Source organism: Carcharodon carcharias, chromosome 6 (assembly GCF_017639515.1).
Source record: "Carcharodon carcharias isolate sCarCar2 chromosome 6, sCarCar2.pri, whole genome shotgun sequence".
Taxonomy (NCBI): Eukaryota; Metazoa; Chordata; class Chondrichthyes; order Lamniformes; family Lamnidae; genus Carcharodon; species Carcharodon carcharias.
Genome location: NC_054472.1, coordinates 177,207,181 through 177,225,846, shown reverse-complemented (window position 1 = coordinate 177,225,846; position 18,666 = coordinate 177,207,181). Strand labels below are relative to the sequence as shown.

The window sequence follows — 18,666 nt, the reverse complement described above, 5'->3', positions numbered from 1 at the left end:
ATGTTTCTCTTCACATGAACTATCTAGCCCAATCCCACTCTCCTACTCACGTAACCCATAACCTATAACATTCCACTGTTTAAATCACTTCCATTTAAAATAAACTTAGGAGGGGTGAAATTCAACTTTGGTTTGAGTGCAAAGTGAGCAGCAGCGAATTTCCAGCCCAATCAATTTTCCATTCCTTCCCACATTTGAGCATCCCTCTGTATAAAGATTATTTTCTAACTTCCCTTCAATTCTGTCAAGGGCGATGGTGGAAGGGTAAAATCAGCACATTTCCAAAAGGCAACCTGAACCCACTGTGAATGCACCTGCTTCTGTTTTAACCATGGCAGGATTGGAACATTGGAAAAAATAATCCATTCTGTAGAACGAATCTATCATTAGAAAATGCAAATCAGATTCCGTTCCTGAACTGTCGGCAGTGACTGAAATTCAATGTTGGACAGCCTGGGTTCAAAAAACCCAGCAGCTAAAGGGAGACAGGAGCTGCCACATCCAGCAGGAAACAACTTTTTACGGCGCTGCTTGTGGGCCAGGAGGAGCAGGAGTGCTTCCCCCAGCCCCTCAAGCAAATATTCTGCTGCCTATGGCCAACAAACATGCACCCCACCCCCACCCTGCTAACCTGTGATCTCTCCCGATTGCTGATCTGATGCACCAGCCAACTCACAATGTTCCCCGATTTCCCCCTTTCCCCTCCAATTGTCAGCCTGGAAAATCACCACACCCCTTCCCCTCCACCTCCACGCCGACATTTCCCCGTTGCCAGGGACTATCTCCAAGGTTCCTGGTTGCGGACCACTACTGTGGGCCTTCCCACCCGATAGTCAAGCTGAATGGCAGCTGGGCGGGAAACGGTCTAAGGAAAATGTTACAACGCCAGCTGATGTTACCACTGGACAAGCCAGATCCCAGAGCAAAACCTGGCTTGACAAATCCTTTTTTTCTAAAACAGTGGAGGTAAGGTATTGAACAAATTCACAGGAGTCTGCTGATGAACTTTTAACTCAAAAAATAAAACATTTATTAAACAAGAGAAAATGAACTATATTATGCCAGGCAAAAAGGTTGGAGATATCTCAATACCACCAAAGAAAATGATTCAAACATTCACAATTCCTTCACCCCAGCTACATCTTTACAGATACATAAAGGGCCTGAGCTTCATCAGAGTGGCAATCAGCGTCAGAATGCCACTCTGTGCCCAGTTTCTAACCTGCTTTTATTTTCCCCACCTTGTCTCGCTTGGCCTTCTGCCTCAGGCTGGGTGAGACCCAGACAGTGCAGCGCCTCCCCAGGACCTAGCGTCAAAGTGCAGCTGAGTCGAAGTGAAGGAGGCCACACCCCCCTTTTTACGGCACTAGCTGCTGTAACCCAGGTAAGTTTAAAGGTTCGTTAAAAATTAATGGTCCTTGACAGGCCAGGGAGAAGGTAAGTGTCTAAGGTAAGTTGGCAGGCCTTGGCGGGGGCAGAATCAGAGGTGGGTGGGGGTAAATCGGAGGTTGTGGGTCTCGGGGGTCAGGGGGGAATCAGAGGTCTTGGGGGGTCGGGCTTTGAAGTGGGGTGAGGAGATCGGTGGGGGGGGTCAGAGAGTCAGAGGGCTCAGCCTCGTGGGGGTATTTGGGCCTCAGGAGGGGAGGATCGGCGTCGGGGGGGGGGGTGGGGGGGGAGGTGGTCAGAAGTTGGAAATCGGGGGAGTCGAGCTTCAGGGAGGATTGGCACCCAGGGGAGGTTTGGGCTGGGTGGGGGGTGGGGTGGGCGGACGGGATCTGGCCTCAGGGAGAAGGGGCCGGGACTGGGGTGGGGGGGTTAGTCCTCAGTTGGGGAGGAGGGGTCAGATGTCGGGCCTTGGATGGTGGCAGTGAGTCGGGCCCGCAAGGGGCAGGGAGTGGGGTGTCCCATGCCGATGAGGTGAGTCCCATGGGCGGAAGCAGCCAGTGGGTGGGGGAAGACCCCGGGGAGGGTGGGGGGGGGGTGGGTGGTGGTGGTGGGGGTCCTCTGGAGGGGCGGGGGTGATAGTTGGGCAGTTGGAGTGATTCCCCTGGGAGCTTGGGTCAATTGGAGTGGTGTCCCATGGGGGGTGGTTTTGGATCAGTACAATCGTTACCCCGAAGTTAGAAGTGGTTTTAATCCTTGTAACTTTTTCTGGGTAACTATTGATGTAATTCAGTTGGAACCATCCGAAGTTTGCGATTTAAATCTCACTTTCGGATTGTTCCCAGTGCAGGGCAATTGTCCAGAGGAAGTTTCCACCCGCAAGCAATTGGCTTGCAAATCCTAACCTTGGAACATCCGAAGGGGATTCCCCAGCACATCTTTGGGTGCCCCTCAATCCTTCGCTGAGATGCACAGAGTTTAAGGCCCAGGAATTCAGGAAGATAAAATAAGGTACCATATCTGTCTAATACTCTCATATTCAGGGTAAATGTGTGGTGCATGTGAACCAACTGGTGAACTGTGGTCAGACACACCACACTCCAAAGTACATGGCAGATGCAACCAAAGCAGGTTCTATGGATTTCTCAACAACCCACCCAGGTGACTGTCGCACCATCAGCCAACCGGTCTCTCTGAAACCCTAAGATAAAATCAAAATACTGCGGATGCTGGAAATTGGAAATCAAAAACAGAAAATGTTGGAAAAGCTCAGCAGGTCTGACAGCATCTGTGGAAAGAGAAACAGAGTTAATGTTTCGAGTCTGTATGACTCTTCTTCAGAGCCAAGGCTCACTCAGAGGGTTTCAATCTCACCTTCTGAGACTCCTTCCCCCTAGATCTCCGAGTACAGTCAAGCTTCACCTTCCAAACACAATTTCAGCTCTTCATTCATGCCAAGCAGAACACCACTGCTCCAAAGGGGTATCTTTGCCCTTACGGACCACAGCACAGAGTCACCATCCTTCGGCTGCCCTCTCCGATCTTCAGGGCCTCTCTCGAGCCCACTTTGCTTCAAGTCTGCTCCCCACAGTTCTCCCTTTCTTTAACTTGGAGCTTTTTGCTCTGCTCCTTTCTCTCAACTTTACTTCACAGGATCTGTTTCTGATCTTTGTCCTTGTCCCTTACCTGGGACTTCTTCTGGGGACCTCTTTCTGTTCCACTCCCTGTTTGGAAACCTTCTTCTTGGCGTGGGACCTTCTCCGTATCCACTCCCCGTGTCCTGCTTCCTGGGGCACCTCCGCAATGGAATTCCTCTCCCTTTAACCTGATGTGCAGTTTTGCGCTGTATCACTTTTCTCCTACATACGTGTGCAGGGCAGGATCTCAGCTGAAGATCATAAAAGAATTCGAACTGCACATTCGTGTCCGTCTCCTGACTGGCACATGCACAGGAGGCCCGCTGGGACATGTAGTTCCTGGGCTCCAGACTTGCGATCTCCCAACTGCCGAATGACGTGAGTATTTTTGGGTTTCCTAACAATGTCATAAAACTCAACATTCCTGGGATACTTGTTCCCCCGTGAACATTCTCCCTCGTTCCCTCTCCATAAATATCAATTCCTGTATACCTGAAGAGGATATTCTGCAGAAAGTAATTCATAGTTGTGCCAGGACACTGCCATGAGGAACTCCTGCAGCAATGTGGTCCTGAGACGGAGAGAGTTGGCTTCTACAGAATCTAGCTCGGCACTGTGTCCGTTGAAGATGGTCAATAATTGGGCGTGCACATTATTTGTACAAAGGAAATATAGAGACATAGATTCATAGAGTCATAGAGGTCTACTGCACAGAAAAAGGCCCTTCGGCCCATCGAGTCTGCACCGGTCAAACAAGTGCCTAACTATTCTAATCCCATTTTCCAGCACTAGGCCCATAGCATTGCAAGTGCACATCTAAATAATTCATAAATGTTCTGAGGGTTTCTGTCTCTACCACCCTTTCAGGCAGTGATTTCCAGATTCCCTCCACCCGCTGGGTGAAAAAATTCTTCCTCATATCCCTTCTAAACCTCCTGCCCCTTACCTTAAATCTATGCCCCTTGGTTATTGATCCCTCCGCCAAGGGGTAAAGTTCCTTCCTGTCTACTCTATCTATGCCCCTCAAATTTTTATACACCTCAACCATGACCCCCTCAATCTCCTCTGCTCTAAGGAAAATATCCAATCTCTCCTCATAACTAAAACTCTCCAGCCCAGGCAACATCCTGGTAAATCTCCATTGCACTCTCTCTAGTGCAATCATATCCTTCCAATAATCCAGATTCCAGAACTGAACGCAATACTCTAGCTCTGTCCTAACCAGCATTTTATACAGTTCCAGCAGAACCTCCCTGCTCTTATATTCTATGCCTCGGCTAATAAAGGCAAGTATCCCATTTGCCTTCTTAACTACCTTATCTACCTGTCCCGCTACCTTAAGGGATGGTGGACATGCACACCAAGGTCCCTCTGATCCTTGGTTCATCCCAGGGTCCGATCATTCATCGTGTATTCCTGTGCCTTGTTTGTGCTGCCCAAGTGCATCACCTCACACTTATCTGGATTAAATTCCATTTGCCACTGATCAGCCCATCTGACCAGTCTGTCTACATCCTCCTGTAATCTAAGGCTATCCACCTCACTATTTACCACCCCACAAAGTTTCATGTCATCCGCAAACTTACTGATCAACCCTCCTACATTCAAGCCTAAATCATTTATATATACCACAAACAGCAAGGGACTCAACACCGATCCCCTGTGGAACCCCACTGGACACAGGCATCCAGTCACAAAAATACCCCTTGACCATCACCCTCTGCTTCCTGCCATTTAGCCAATTCTGGATCCAATTTGCCAAATTGCTTTGGATCCCATGGGCTCTTACCTTCGTTATCAGTCTCCCATGTGGGACCTTATCAAAAGCCTTGCTGAAGTCCAAGTAGACTACATCAAATGCATTGCCCTCATCTACACATCTGGTCACCTCTTCGAAAAATTCAATCAAATTGGTCAGACATGACCTCCATTTAACAAAACCATGCTGACTGTCCTTGATTAATCCCTGCCTCTCAAAGTGTAGAGTAATTCTGTCCCTCAGAATTATTCTTAATAGTTTCCCCACTTCTGAGTTAGAATGACTGGCCTGTAGTTCCCTGGTTTATCCCTTCCTCCCTTCTTGAATAACGGTACCACATTGGCTGTCCTCCAGTCCTCTGGCACCTCTCCAATGGACAAAGAGGTATTGAAAATTATTGCCAGTGCCCCTGCTATCTCCTCCCTTGCCTCACTCAACAGCCTGGGATACATTTCAGCTGGGCCTAGAGATGTATCTACTTTTAAGCCTGCCAGACCACTTAGAACCTCCTCCCTTTCTATTCTAATTTCTTTAATTATATCACAGTCCTTCTGCCTGATTTCCATACCCACGTTGTCTCTCTCACTTGTGAATATCAACACAAAGTATTCATTTAGAATCCTACCTACATCTTCCAGCTCCACACACAAATTACCACCATGGTCCTTAATGGGCCCTACTCTTTCCCTAGTTATATTCTTACTGTTAATGTACTTGTAAAATAACTTAGGATTTTCCTTTATTTTACCTGCCAATGTTTCTTCATGCCCCCTTTTTGTTCTCCTAATTTCCTTTTTAAGTTCCCCCCTAAACATTCTATACCCCTCTAGGGCTTCTGCTGTTTTAAGCGCTCGATATCTGCCATAAGCCTCACTTTTTCTCCTTATCCAATCCTGTATATCCCTTGACATTCAGGGTTCTGGATTTGTTGATCCCACCCTTTATCTTTACTGGAAAATGTTGGCCCTGTACTCTCCCTATTTTCTTCTTGAATGAGTCCCACTGTTCTGATGCAGTTTTACCAAAAAGTAGCTGCCCCCAGTCCATTCTGGGCCAAATCATATCTGATCTTATTAAAATCTGCCTTCCCCCAATTTAGAACTCTGAATTCTGGCCCTTCCTTGTCCTTTTCCAATAACAACCTTGTAGCTAACAGAATTATGATCACTATCTGCAAAATGCTCCCCCACTGATACCTCTACCACTTGCCCGGCTTCATTCCTTAAAATTAAATCCAGGACTGCCCTCCCTCTTGTAGAATCTTCTAAGTACTGGCTTAAAAAGCTCTCTTGGATGCATTTTAAGAATTCTGCTCCCTCTAAATTTATCACACTATGATTGACCCAGTTAATGTTGGGGAAGTTGAAACCCCCCACTATTACTACCTTATTATTTCACTGTGACTAAATCACAGTGTTATTAGATTGTCAGAATGAAGCTTTAAACTTGAGAAAAAGATAACTTACACTTTGGTTTTTATTATGCGTGGGAGTTATTGAGATCAAGGCTTTGATGCATTCTGAGAAGGAAATGAAAGAAATTGTCAAAATAAGCTTGAACATACTAACTACACCAAAGGTTGAAATAAAAGGGAATAACACTGGACAGCATTTCACGGAGCAGAGGCCATTAAAGGTAACAACAGTATCAGTCATACTCACTGTTTACAAAAGGCTCAAACTGACAAGAGTAATTTGTACAGTATCGTTGTGCCAGCAAATCTGTTCTGAGATTGCAAATAGCATCAAGCACATTGTATAGTCTCTATCGAATCCTTCATCTGCGTGGCCCTTGCGCAAGCTTGTGAGGTGTCAATTTTTTTTCAATATTTGCTCTGTATCAACCTCCGCCAGACCTTGTACTTGTTAGGTTAGTGACACTGGAAGCACCAGATGGGATGGGATTAGAAAGGACAGGAACAACCATTAACAATGTACATCAAGATGATTGCACAGCTGTCTGGCTATCATTACCCTTGTTGCTACTCTGCACTATTGCCTTTCCCTTTCTCTTTAACTTTCTAAATCTCACCTCACATGAACCCACTCGCCTGAAGCTATTTAGTTCAAAGCCTGAGTAATACGACACTGGCCCCATTGTGGTTCAAGTGAAATCCAATCTAATGATACTGATCCCTCTTTCCCCAATACTGGTGCCACTGCCCCATGAATCGAGATCCATTTCGGTCATGAGGACTCGAAACGTCAACTGGTACTCTTCTCCGCCGATGCTGCCAGACCTGCTGAGTTTTTCCAGGTATTTCTGTTTCTGTTTTTGTTTTCAACTCTCTGATCTAATTGACTCAATTGCATGATTCAAATATTTTATTTAAGAATATTGGATATGCTGGCTGATGATAAATGGTGGATTTAACTCCCAGAAGGGAACTATGAATCTTCACAACTGGGAGTAGCCTACTGTTAATGTCCCATCAACCAGCTGCCCTGCCAACATGACGGCTGCTGACCCACCCAGCATATGGGAAAGCACGGTGTGTTCATTAGTTTGTACTATTATAGAGGACAACTTATACTGAATGAATTAGATATGGTTGACCACGCCTGCTGCTCGGTATACTGGTTAGCTGTGAAATAAAACAGCTTAACATTTTGCCTCTGGCATCCTATTACCAGCTATTTTCTCGATCCACGTTTGCATCAATTGGAGGAGCAGGTAGAAAAGACACAAACTCTGTTTACATCACAAGGGGTTAACCGTATTACATCTCTGATGTAATTGGGGTTTTGTGGGTAGATATCCAGCACTATGGGACACCTTGGGAAGTATCACTTGGCGTTAAATGTGCTATGTAAATGCAAGTTGTTGTTGTAGAGGTCATTACTCAATGGCAATCCCTTGTTCTCAACGAATTGAAGTGTGCCCTTACATGCATAGAATTACATAGGATACAAAGCACAGAAACAGGCCATTCAGCCCCGCTAGTCCATGCAGTGTTTATGGTCGTCTTAAACCTCCTCCCACCTTTCCTCATTTAAAATCTATCATTTTATCTATCAACCTCTGTTCCCTTTTCCCTTAAATGTCTGTCTAGCTTCCCCTTAAACATATCTATTCTCTTCACTTCAACCACTTCCTGTGATAGCAAGTTCCACATTACACCACTCTCTGGATGAAGAAGTTTCTGATTTCCCTATTTGGTATCTACGGGATATCTTATATTGATGGCCTCTAGTTATGCTCATCCCCACAAGAGGAAGCGTCCTCTCTGTATCCACTCTATCAAAGCCTTCCGTAATTTTAGAGACCTTTATTCAGTCACCCCACAGCTTTCTCTTTTCAAGAGAAAAGAGACCCAGCCTGTCAACCCTTTCATGATCGATATATCCCCACATTTCTGGTACCATCACATTTTCACCATTTCTGGTGCCTCTATATCTTTTTTATAATATGGTTGATATACGGTGATCCATGGCGACACTGTGATAGCGATACCGCTTAGTGGACAGTGAGTCTTTGTTCAGACCTGCACTGCAGACGACACAGTACCCCAACTGAACCCTCAAACTGGTAACTACTGCTCTGCTGAAAATTATAAATCAAGCTTATTAACATATCCGATTAAAGAGTAGATAGTAACTAAGTTGTCATGCTTCTTGCATCTCATATTTCCAATATAATAAAAACTAAAAATAATTTTCCAGTTCCCGGAAGCACTTTGGACAACTTAGGGGGCAGAATTTTCCTGGTGCATGCAGGTGCCCCCGATCGGAAGCGTGGCACCATTTTACGTGGGCGGACCAGTTAAGGCCCGCCCAGCGTGACGTCCGGCAGGAAGCGCTACCCACTCCCTGTGCAGGCGGGGGGAGGAATCCCTAAAATCGAGGGTGCACTCTTTCGCGCATGCGCATGAAAGAGTGCACTCATCTTCCTGAGGCTAAGTGCTGCCTCAGGGAGATCGGCTCTACTTTCAACAATATTAAAAATAGGAAAAAATAATTCCCCTTACATGTCCCCTCATGTGACAATGTCACATGAGTTGGGACATGTTCAAAATTTCCTTAACAACTCCATTAAAATTTTTTAAAACCCTACACGAAACCTCATCCCGCCCCCTGGATGAGGTTTCATGTTTTTTCTAGTTGCCGCCAGCTCCCCCGCTCGCCGACGGTAAAATCCTGCCCAAGGGGTTTGGTGGGGAGGGGAGGGGGGAGGGGGAGTGATTTTCATCTCACTTGTCGAGCAGGAAACCGATGGGATTGGGCGCAACGGGATTTCGTTACACTCCTCCCCAAAAAGCCAGAAAGGCTTCGTACTGACTGCACAGCACCCCTAACCCCCCACCGCCCCACCATCCACCCCCCACCCCCACCCGCCCCACTCTTGTGTCAATGTCGGAGGACAAGAAAGAGAATCGTTCATTAACCTCATCTGCAACAGGAAAAGTGAACTGTACAGCAAGTGGCACCAACACAAGGGGCGGAATCGTCCCAGGTTTGCACTAAGTGCAGTAGTGGGCAGGAAAAAGGACGTTATAACCACCGGCCACGATGGCGGCTTTTCACCCCGTATCATCCCGATCCCGCCTCATTAATTATGCATTCCCAGGAAGCATGCCGTTTCCATGGCGGGCGGGCTCTCATTCGCCCGCCACGCCACCACCTCGCCAGGCGCCATAGTTAAAGTGCAGCTGCACGAACAGCTCTCAGTGCATCCAGACAAGGACCGCTGCCTAGAAGACATGGCCCCGAAAGACAAAAGGACCGCAGCCCCCCCCCGGTTTAATGACTCGTCCCTCGAGCACCATTTGGACGCAGTGGAGGCCCGCCGTGATGTCCTCTACTCCCGCTCTGGCCGCAGGAGGGCCAGCAACATCACCAATCCAGCATAGGAGGCGGTGGTAGCGGTGGTCAGCGCCAACGCCCTGCCAAAGAGGACAGACACCCAGTGCCGAAAAAAGATGAACGATCTCCATTCTGCCAGGGTAAGCCACCCTTCTCATCACTCTCAACTCACACATTCACAGAGCTCCTACTCACTGCCAGTTCAAGGGACATCACCATTCACTCTCTCACACACACCTTCATTGTCCTCATCCCATCCATGGGACCACTCACCACCCACACATGCCAGGCACACTTATCATCTGGCCTGGCAGGTGACCTGCTAAAACTTTCTCCATCTCTATTCATGCAGGACAAGCTGGCACACAACAGGGAGAGGTCACGGACCGGTGGAGGGATGCCTGAAATCAAGGTCCTCACGGACTTTGAAAACAAATCCATCCAGCTGGCCGGCGAGGATCTGGACCGATCCTGTGCTGACGGTGAGGTCAGCGCTGCGACCCAGTGATGATCCAGCAGCGCAACATCCATCAGACAACCATGCTGTGAGTGATGTGTCCTGTATCTTCGCTAATTATCTCCTGTTGCTTTCATAGGCACATCTGGGAAACAACTGACAGAGTCCATGACCCAGGGCCTCCAATCAAGCCCTGAAGAAACCTCTGAAGAGGAATCTGGAGGCACCCTCCTTGAAGTCCCGTCATAGCGCTCACCCACACCCTCAACCAGCGCAGAGACACACACCTCGGTGGGACCTAGCTTTAGAGTACTCTTGGGATCACAATCTGATGAGCACATCGCACTTTCTGATCCACAGCAGGCGGTGGCAGGGACTTCCCAGGTCCCCGGCACTCGGAGAACTGCTGGAGGCCAGAAATTTTCTGAGTCTGAGTCAGATGAGGAGTCTCTGGTCAAACCTCAGTTGCTGGAGCTGCAGAGGCAAACTCGGGAACATCAGGATTGGAAGTCCACTGCACTCCTCAGGTTGCAAGGCACAATGGAGCTGTCTGTTGGCCTTCGGGCTAAGATGAAAGCGCTGACGTCATTGCACCAAGGTCAGCACTGGTAAGGTGGCAGCCACCATGGAGACCGTGGTCCAGGGCATCACTCCTGCACTGCTGCGCAACCTGAACTCTATCACTGACTCCATACTGGGCCACCAACAGTGTGTACACGAGAGGGGTATGGGGCAGCTCGATCTCACTCCAGCTATTCCTTCTCCTCACACAGTCAGCCAGGGGCCTTTGGGCACCAGTAGGGACGAGGATCAGCAGGCCAACAAACCAGGTGACTCGAAGAGTGTCCAGCCCATCCTAATACCCTCTTCCTGTGACCTCTGCAGGTCCAGCTCCACAGGCTGATGAGGGAGCCACTGCCACACAGCAGGACACCAAAAGCAGGCTGGGGCCCTCCAAGTCTCAGCCTTCCAGTGGACACCCACCAAGGTCATCACAGACAGGGCGTTGCAGTCAGCAGGCAGCCTCCACCTCCATTGTGGATGTGTCAGGAGCACCGAGACATAGTGGCAGGATTAGGAAGGTTAAGAAAATATAGCTGCACAGCCTGGGCACGGGTGTTAATCACTTGTATGTAATGTTCACTATTGTAATAAACTCCCAAGAATGTCTTCCTCTCTATGGCTCCTTGTTCTGATGAGCAGTGTTCATGTCACTCAGATGTGAAACCTTAGTTCCTGCAGTAGATAAAGGCAGTTGTCTCAGTCCAGGGCCTCTTCCTTGTTCTTTGTGCAGCTTTCAGACCAAAGTGGTGGTTCGGTCTCACACTCACTGGGCATGTTAGCAATGCCTGCACCCCGATGGTGCTTGTCTTTTCTGCAAGAATGTAGTGGGCAGGCGTCAGAGTTCCATCATTCTCTCTGTGCGCTCTCAGCACCTTTTAGGTGGGGCTGGCCCACATCTCTTCAGCATCTGTGACCGGTGACACGGTGCTCCTGAAGGAGTCAGGTGCTGAAGGCTGACAACGAATCAGATGCTTTTAAAGTTTCACGGCTGCGTCTCTGTGATATGACCCTGATTACAGAGCACAAGCAAACTGCCCTCCGACAGACAGGAGTCAGACATTCACAGAGTCTATGTGAAGATCTATGGAGTGTCCTCACTGCATGTCATCATCATTTTCCCGTAATCAAGTGACTATTAGGGTCTGTGCTGCGTGTCCAGGACAGGGGCCTTATCACTGAGGGTGTGTGTGCTGCCATAAACCAGACTGGTGCCAAACATTCACAGATGCAATGTGAGGATTTATGGTGTCTCCTCATTTCATATTGTCATCATCCTCCACAAATCTAGCAGTGATGAGGGCCTCCCAAGTGCACCTGCCTCATCTGGCCAGTGCGAGGGCCTCATCCCTATCATTGTCGCCTCCAAGGATCTCATTCCTGTTGACGTGCTCCTCATCGGAGGAGACCTCCAACTCCTCCATCACCCCCTCAGCCAGCTCCTCTCCCCTTTGCAGCACTAGGTTGTAAAGGGCTCAGTAGACGATGCGTAATGTTCTTTGTGGACTATATTGCAGGACTCCACCAGACCGGTCCAGGAACCGGAAGCTCATTTTCAACATCCCGATGGTTTGCTCCACCAAGTTGCAAGTTGCAGCATGACCTTCATGATACCTTCACTCTGCTGCAGTCTGAGGCCACCACATGGGTGTCATCAGCCACGTCCACTGCAGGCAGCCCTTGTCCCTGAGAATCCACCCCTGCAGCTTTTGCAGACCCTGGAAGACATCAGGGATCTGTGACCGACTGAGAATGTAGGAGTCGTGACACTCCCTGGAAACCATGCACAGACCTACAGGATGTGTTTGTGGTGGTCGCACACCAGCTGCACATTCAGCGGTTGACATTGTTGACCGTTCGTTGTGACGGAGATCCGAGTGCTACGTGAGTGAAGCTGATTGCGTCCTGCACCTGTGAGAAACCTGAGATCTGGGCAAATCCCAGTGTTCTTGCATCCTCCCTTTCCCGGTCCCGGACGAAATGCACAAAGTTGTGTGCCTTCACGAAGATGGCATCCGTGACCTCTTGGATGCATTTGTGGCTAGAGGCTTATGTTACCCCACAGAGGACACCTGTGGAGCCCTGAAAGGAGCCACTGGCATAAAGGTTGAGTGTCACGGTCACTTTCACAGCCACTGGCAATGGATGCCCTCCATGACCCTGCGGCACCAAAATAGCTGGCAGATGTGACTGACCAGTTCCCTAGACATGCACAGTCTTAGGCAACCTTGGTTCTCAGTCATCTGCAGGAATGAAGGCGGCATCTGTAGACCCTGGGTCTAGCTCGGTACCAAAAAGTGATAGCTCGCTGTGGCTCTTTAGCAACGTGTGTGGGAGCCCCAGCTGCCCCTTCTTCCTGAGGGTGCCAATCTTCCCTCTGCCCAGCCAGGCACCTCCATTGCTCTATTCTCCTTTGTCTTCGCTGTCTGTAAGCCATGAGGCACACAGCTAGGACAGTAGGCTCCATGCTCCTGATATACTCCTCCTGCAGCATGAAAGATAGTGACACCTGGGTTAGCTTGGGTGTACTAAGAACCTCTCCTGGTTAACTCTGAAGGCCCGTTAATGCATCCTGGATAGTGCTGGTCACCACTTGGATGGGCAGAGTTTAGTGCGCTGCATGGCTGCCTGAAACCCCACCCTGCTCTGCCTCACTCCACCTGACCAATTGGCGGCAGCTTTGCCCACTGGACTGCATGCTGTGCTCTCAGCTCCGGGTCAGGTATTCTCCTAACCCGCACTGCAAGGCTGCACTGTTAGCTCGAACCATGAGGAAGGCCGATCCAAACCTGAATGTGACATTGCAAGGAGTTGTGAGCACCTCCACCAGTGACTGCTCCATGACCAGCTTTAGGTAGGAGATTGTACAACGTGCCCAGTCTTCCATCTGTTCTGCAGTCCACTAAAAGGCTCATTAGTTTGCAATCTGTGCCTGAGGGGTGAAAAGTTTAGGAGAATTTCATGTCACTTTCATGCCTCTGTGTCGCTTGAGTTGGCAGATAGCTAGAGGCCCGATTCCAAACATGTCAACGTGACTGCACCTGCAGAAGAATGGTCACTTTATACGAGGTTTCTCTAATGCGTGGCCGTTTCCCTCCCACCAACCCTGCACGTGCTTCTGCACTGCCTTCAACTGCAGTGCAGCCCTTGTTCCCCCCAACTCGCCTTAACCACAGAGCAGCCCTTGCCCCGGCACCGTACCGTCAGCCAGCCAGGAGAAAGCAGCTCGCCCGCGCCCTCGCCTGAATGTGCGGTGCCTCAACCTTGAAGTCCAACAGGTAATCCTGGCGAGGGCTGCGCAATGTTACTGTGCACTCACCACCGAGTTCCCCTCGAGGTGCAGCCCGCCATGTGCACACCTTATGTTGTGAAACACGTCGGCGTGATGTTCGGATGATCCAGCGTGGTCGGGGGGTGTGGGGGGGGGATGATTTCGGCGAGCTGGGCTTTTAATGATGTGCAGGTGTGTTACAATGAGGTTCCCGATAGTGGGAAATGCAGTGGGAAATGCAACCTGCCACTGACGGTCAGAGCAGACGACTGCAAACTGGTTTCACGATGTCGTGAAACCGATTTTTGGCCCTCTCGCCGTATTGTTGGCTCACGCTGCCAAACACGCCTGACACCAGCGGGCACGGAAAGTTCCACCCAAAGTGAACCTTTCTCACATCATCTCGAATGATAAACTGACAGGAAAGGAAATCTAAATGCGTCCTGCACAGTTAAGCAACTCTACCAGTGCAAAGTTTGAAAGGGATTACATGAGCTCCCAGAAACCAGGAAAGTAATTTACTCCTTCAGGATAAAGCAAGGGTGCAAGATTGGTTTTAAAAAAAATGGACAAACTAACTTCTGGAAATTGGAAACAATAATTGCTGAACACCCTCAGCAAGTCAGACAGAGAATAGGCAAAGCCATTTCAGGCCAGCCGAACAGATCTGGTAAACAGGACCTCCTGTGGAGCCAGCATTTCAGCGAGTGGTTTGTTGAAGCTGTGTATACAGAAAATAGTCTATAAATACAGCAATGTCATACCAGATCAATAGGAATAATTTCTATCACCTAGGTGAGCATTGAGTCTCCTCCCACTTGTTCGGCAAGGAGACAGGGAGGATTATGTTCTGCATATTTCCAGGATTGGGATATAAGAAATCGCAAAAGAGTTAAACCCAGTCACACTAGTTACATAACTATGAGGCATTGATAATCTTAATCCACAAAATATGTCCGGTTGACTGGTCCCAGCAACCAAGAATAATTTAATGTGATCATTTTACTATCATAACTACAATTCACTCAACATATATGTGTAAATTAGGAGCATATTAAACAGGGCAAATCTGCACTGAAATACATAAAGCAGTGTCATTGCCATAAGTAAATAGAAGCAAATGGCTCACAAAGTCCACACCCTCATCATAAATAATTAGGGTACATACATGCCCTCACTGTGCAAGTATTACATCATATTTAAAGCACAGAGTTAGGCCATTCAGCCCAAATGGTTCATGTTGGTGTTTATGCTCCACGTGAGCCTCCACCCACCCTTCTTCATCTATTCCATCAACCTATCCTTCTATTCCTTTCTCCCTCATGTGCTTATCTAGCTTCCTCTTAAATGTATCTACATGAATCATCTCAACTCCTTGTGGTAGCGAGTCCCAAGTTCTAACCACTCTCTGGGTAAAGAAGTTTTCCTGAATTTCCTTACTGGGTTCATTAATGACATTTTTTGTATTTATGAGCCCTAATTCTGCTCTCACCCATAAATGGAAACATTTTCTTTACATCTACTCCATCAAACCCTTTCAAAATCATAAAGACCTCTATCAGGTCACCCCTCTATCTTCTCTCCTCTAGAGGAAAACCCCAGCCTGTTCCATCTTCTTTGATAGGTATAACATATCCGTTCTGATATTAGTTGAATATATCTTGTTGGTTGAGTTTACTGATGCTGCAACTACAGACGGCACATCCCCTGCACATGTACTTGCACCCCCTATGACATCAAAGCCAGCAACTGAAGAAATCTTGTTATAACCTTGGTAGAAGCCAGTAACTTTAAAAAAAATTCAAACTCCTAGTTATTACTGAAAGAATTATGCCACAAGATTTCCTGTTTTAAACAAAAATCTTTTACTGTACAAGAGTTAAATAATGCAAGTACTCCTAACTTAACACTATATTTTGTAAACACTTAGAGTCATAGAGCCATAGAGGTCTACAGCGCAGAAAAAGGCCCTTCAGCCCATCAAGTCTGCGCCAGTCAAACAAGTACCTAAGTATTCTAATCCCATTTTCCAGCACTAGGCCCATAGCCTTGTATGCCATGGCATCCGCAAGTGCACATCCAAATACTTCTTAAATGTTAAGATGGTTTCTGCCTCTACCACCCTTTCAGGCAGTGAGTTCCAGATTCCCACCACCCTCTTGGTGAAAAAATTCTTCCTCACATCCCCTCTAAACCTCCTGCCCTTTACCTTAAATCTATGCCCCCAGGTTATTCATCCCTGTGCCAAGGGGAAAAGTTCCTTCCCGTCTACCATATCTATGCCCCTTATAATTTTATCCACCTCAGTCATGTCCCCCCTCAATCTCCTCTGCTCCAAGGAAAATAACCCCAGTCTATCCAATCTTTCCTCATAACTAAAACTCTCCAGACCAGGCAACATCCTGGTAAATCTCCCTTGCACTCTCTCTCTAGTGCAGTCACATCCTTCCTATAATGTGGATTCCAGAACTGCACGCAACACTCTAGCTATGGCCTAACCAGCGTTTTATACAGTTCCAGCATAACCTCCCTGCTCTTATACTGAACACCTGAAAATTTCCACAGCACATTCCTTGTTCTCCTTTTCTTTCCACCCAAGAGTTCCCTGATACTTCACAGGATCTTGAGGGTTCCTTCACTTACCCTGGGACCAAACCAAGGTGTGCCACAGCTCTCTGGAATTCACTTTGATTCTCCTCAGTGTAGAGGCTATTCTCCAAGGTATGAGATTTCTTGGAGTCCTTCCACTAGCACCCAGCTAGGCAACCTTCCAAATCTCCTTAAGCACCTCATGGTTGTGGACACCCCAGCTCAAGCATGGGCCTCATTACATTCCTGCTTCATGATTCAAAATCAAAAAACATCCTTGGACCCCTGCTACTGGTCAACTGCTCCTGGTAAGATTCTCTCTCTCTCGCTGCTTGTCTCAAATGGCAGTCAGTAAATCCTGCTTACAAATATATACTTTCATTTACATTATTTCCCAGGCTGAAACACATGCGCTTACGCTTTTTTTATTTTATCTTCAGTGGGATATGGGGGTCGCTGGCAAGGCTAGTATTTGTTGCCCATACTGAGTTGCCCTTCAGAAAGTGGTGGTGAGCTGCTTTCTTGAACTCGCTGCAGCCATCTGGTGTAGGTACACCACAGTCTGATAGGTTAATAATTTCCTGCATTAGAATTTTGCAAAAATGGATTGCAATGTGAAAGATCTCAATATTACCGTGCATGTAGTGAAATGCAATGTTATTTTGGCACTCTGATATAATTGATCATTATTATTGCCAGATCAAAATTCTATCATGTTATGATCACTCTTGCCTGGAGGATCCTTTAATATGAGGTCATTAATTAATCCTGTCTCATTACACATTATCAGGAATAACATAACCCGTTCCATGCTTGTTTCCGGAATGCATTGTTCCAAGAAACTATCCTGAATATACTATATGAACACATCCTCCAGGCTACCTTTGACCATTTGATTTGTCCAATCTAGATGAAGTTTAAAATCACCCATAATTATAGTAGTAACTTTCTTACAAGCCTTCATTATTTCTTGATTTATATTCTGTCCTACAGTGTTGCTGCTGTTATGGGGCCTATAAACTACTTGCACCGGTGACCCCCTTCCTTTGCTATTTGTCTCCACCCAAACTGATTCTACATCTTGATCTTCCGAACAATGATCATTTCTCATTACTGTACTAATCTCATCCTCCTGATGCCTTCTACAGCCATTTTACAAAACATTCGGCCTCCCAGTCCTTCCCTAGACAGCTGGTAAAATTTAGCCCTATATGTCTTATAGGATCCCAATTTTCACAAATTCATGAGGCTCCCAATTCAACTGTCGAAGAAAACAGTAATGGTAAAGAGTCTAAGAAGGGAAGCAGGAAAAGAGCAAGAGGAGGGGAAAGAAAAAGAAAGGGAGAATGAGAGAAAGAAAGAGAGAGATAAAGAAAAAAAGCAAAAAAGCAAAAAACTGTGGATGCTGGAAATCCAAAACAAAAAACAAAAATATTTGGAAAAACTCAGCAGGTCTGGCAGCATCTACAGAGAGGAACACAGTTAACGTATCGAGTCCGAATGACCCTTCAACAGAACTAAGTAAAAATAGAAACGAGGTGAAATATAAGCTGGTTTAAGGGGGGGGGTGGTGGGACAAGTAGAGCTGGCCCTTTATCCAGCTCTATCTGTCCCACACACACCCCCCTCCTTAAACCAGCTTATATTTCACCTCTTTTCTATTTTTACTTAGTTCTGTTGAAGGGTCATTCGGACTCGAAATGTTAACTGTGTTCCTCTCTGCAGATGCTGCCAGACCTGCTGAGTTTTTTCAAGAAAGAAAGATAGTTTTTTATTGAATAATGCCATTGGCTTTTTTACATCGATCTGAGAAGGCAGATTTATCATGCAACCTGAAAAGTGAGTAGTCAGTGGATTTAAACTCAAGCCCTGCCGGAAGGAGGGAGTTAAAATTTTCTTTTTAGGAGTGAATATTTTGTCATTTTTCTGATTGAGATGGATAACACACATATAATCATTTTGAATTCAAGACTGTTGCTCGTCTTCTCTTCATTCGCAGTTTTTCAATATTTCATTAAGATGTAATCTGTGCAGGAGGCTGATGATCCATTTCAAGTGTCTTCATGTTTAGTGAATATATTCTGGACTTGCTCATTTGAAGGAAAACTATTTCAACAGAAGTAAATTTTGGCTCCCAATGAAAATGCAGTCAGCACTGAGCCTGGGTCAGTGTTATGTATTGTATATCGTATCTTCGACAGAGTTCC

General features: G+C 47.1%; 1 protein-coding gene across 2 annotated transcripts in view; it reads left to right on the top strand.

The window, feature by feature from the left end:
- LOC121279217 (adrenocorticotropic hormone receptor-like) overlaps positions 1–18,666 on the top strand; it is a 121,173-nt gene that overhangs the window by 13,433 nt on the left and 89,074 nt on the right. Inside the window, exon 2 of one of the 2 annotated variants that reach the window (XM_041190253.1) lies at positions 2,229–2,394. The exons of the other annotated variant lie outside the window; for it this stretch is intronic. The gene's annotated coding sequence lies outside the window, so the exon portion shown is untranslated. The remainder of the gene's footprint in view (positions 1–2,228; positions 2,395–18,666) is intronic. 2 annotated transcript variants of the gene reach the window in all.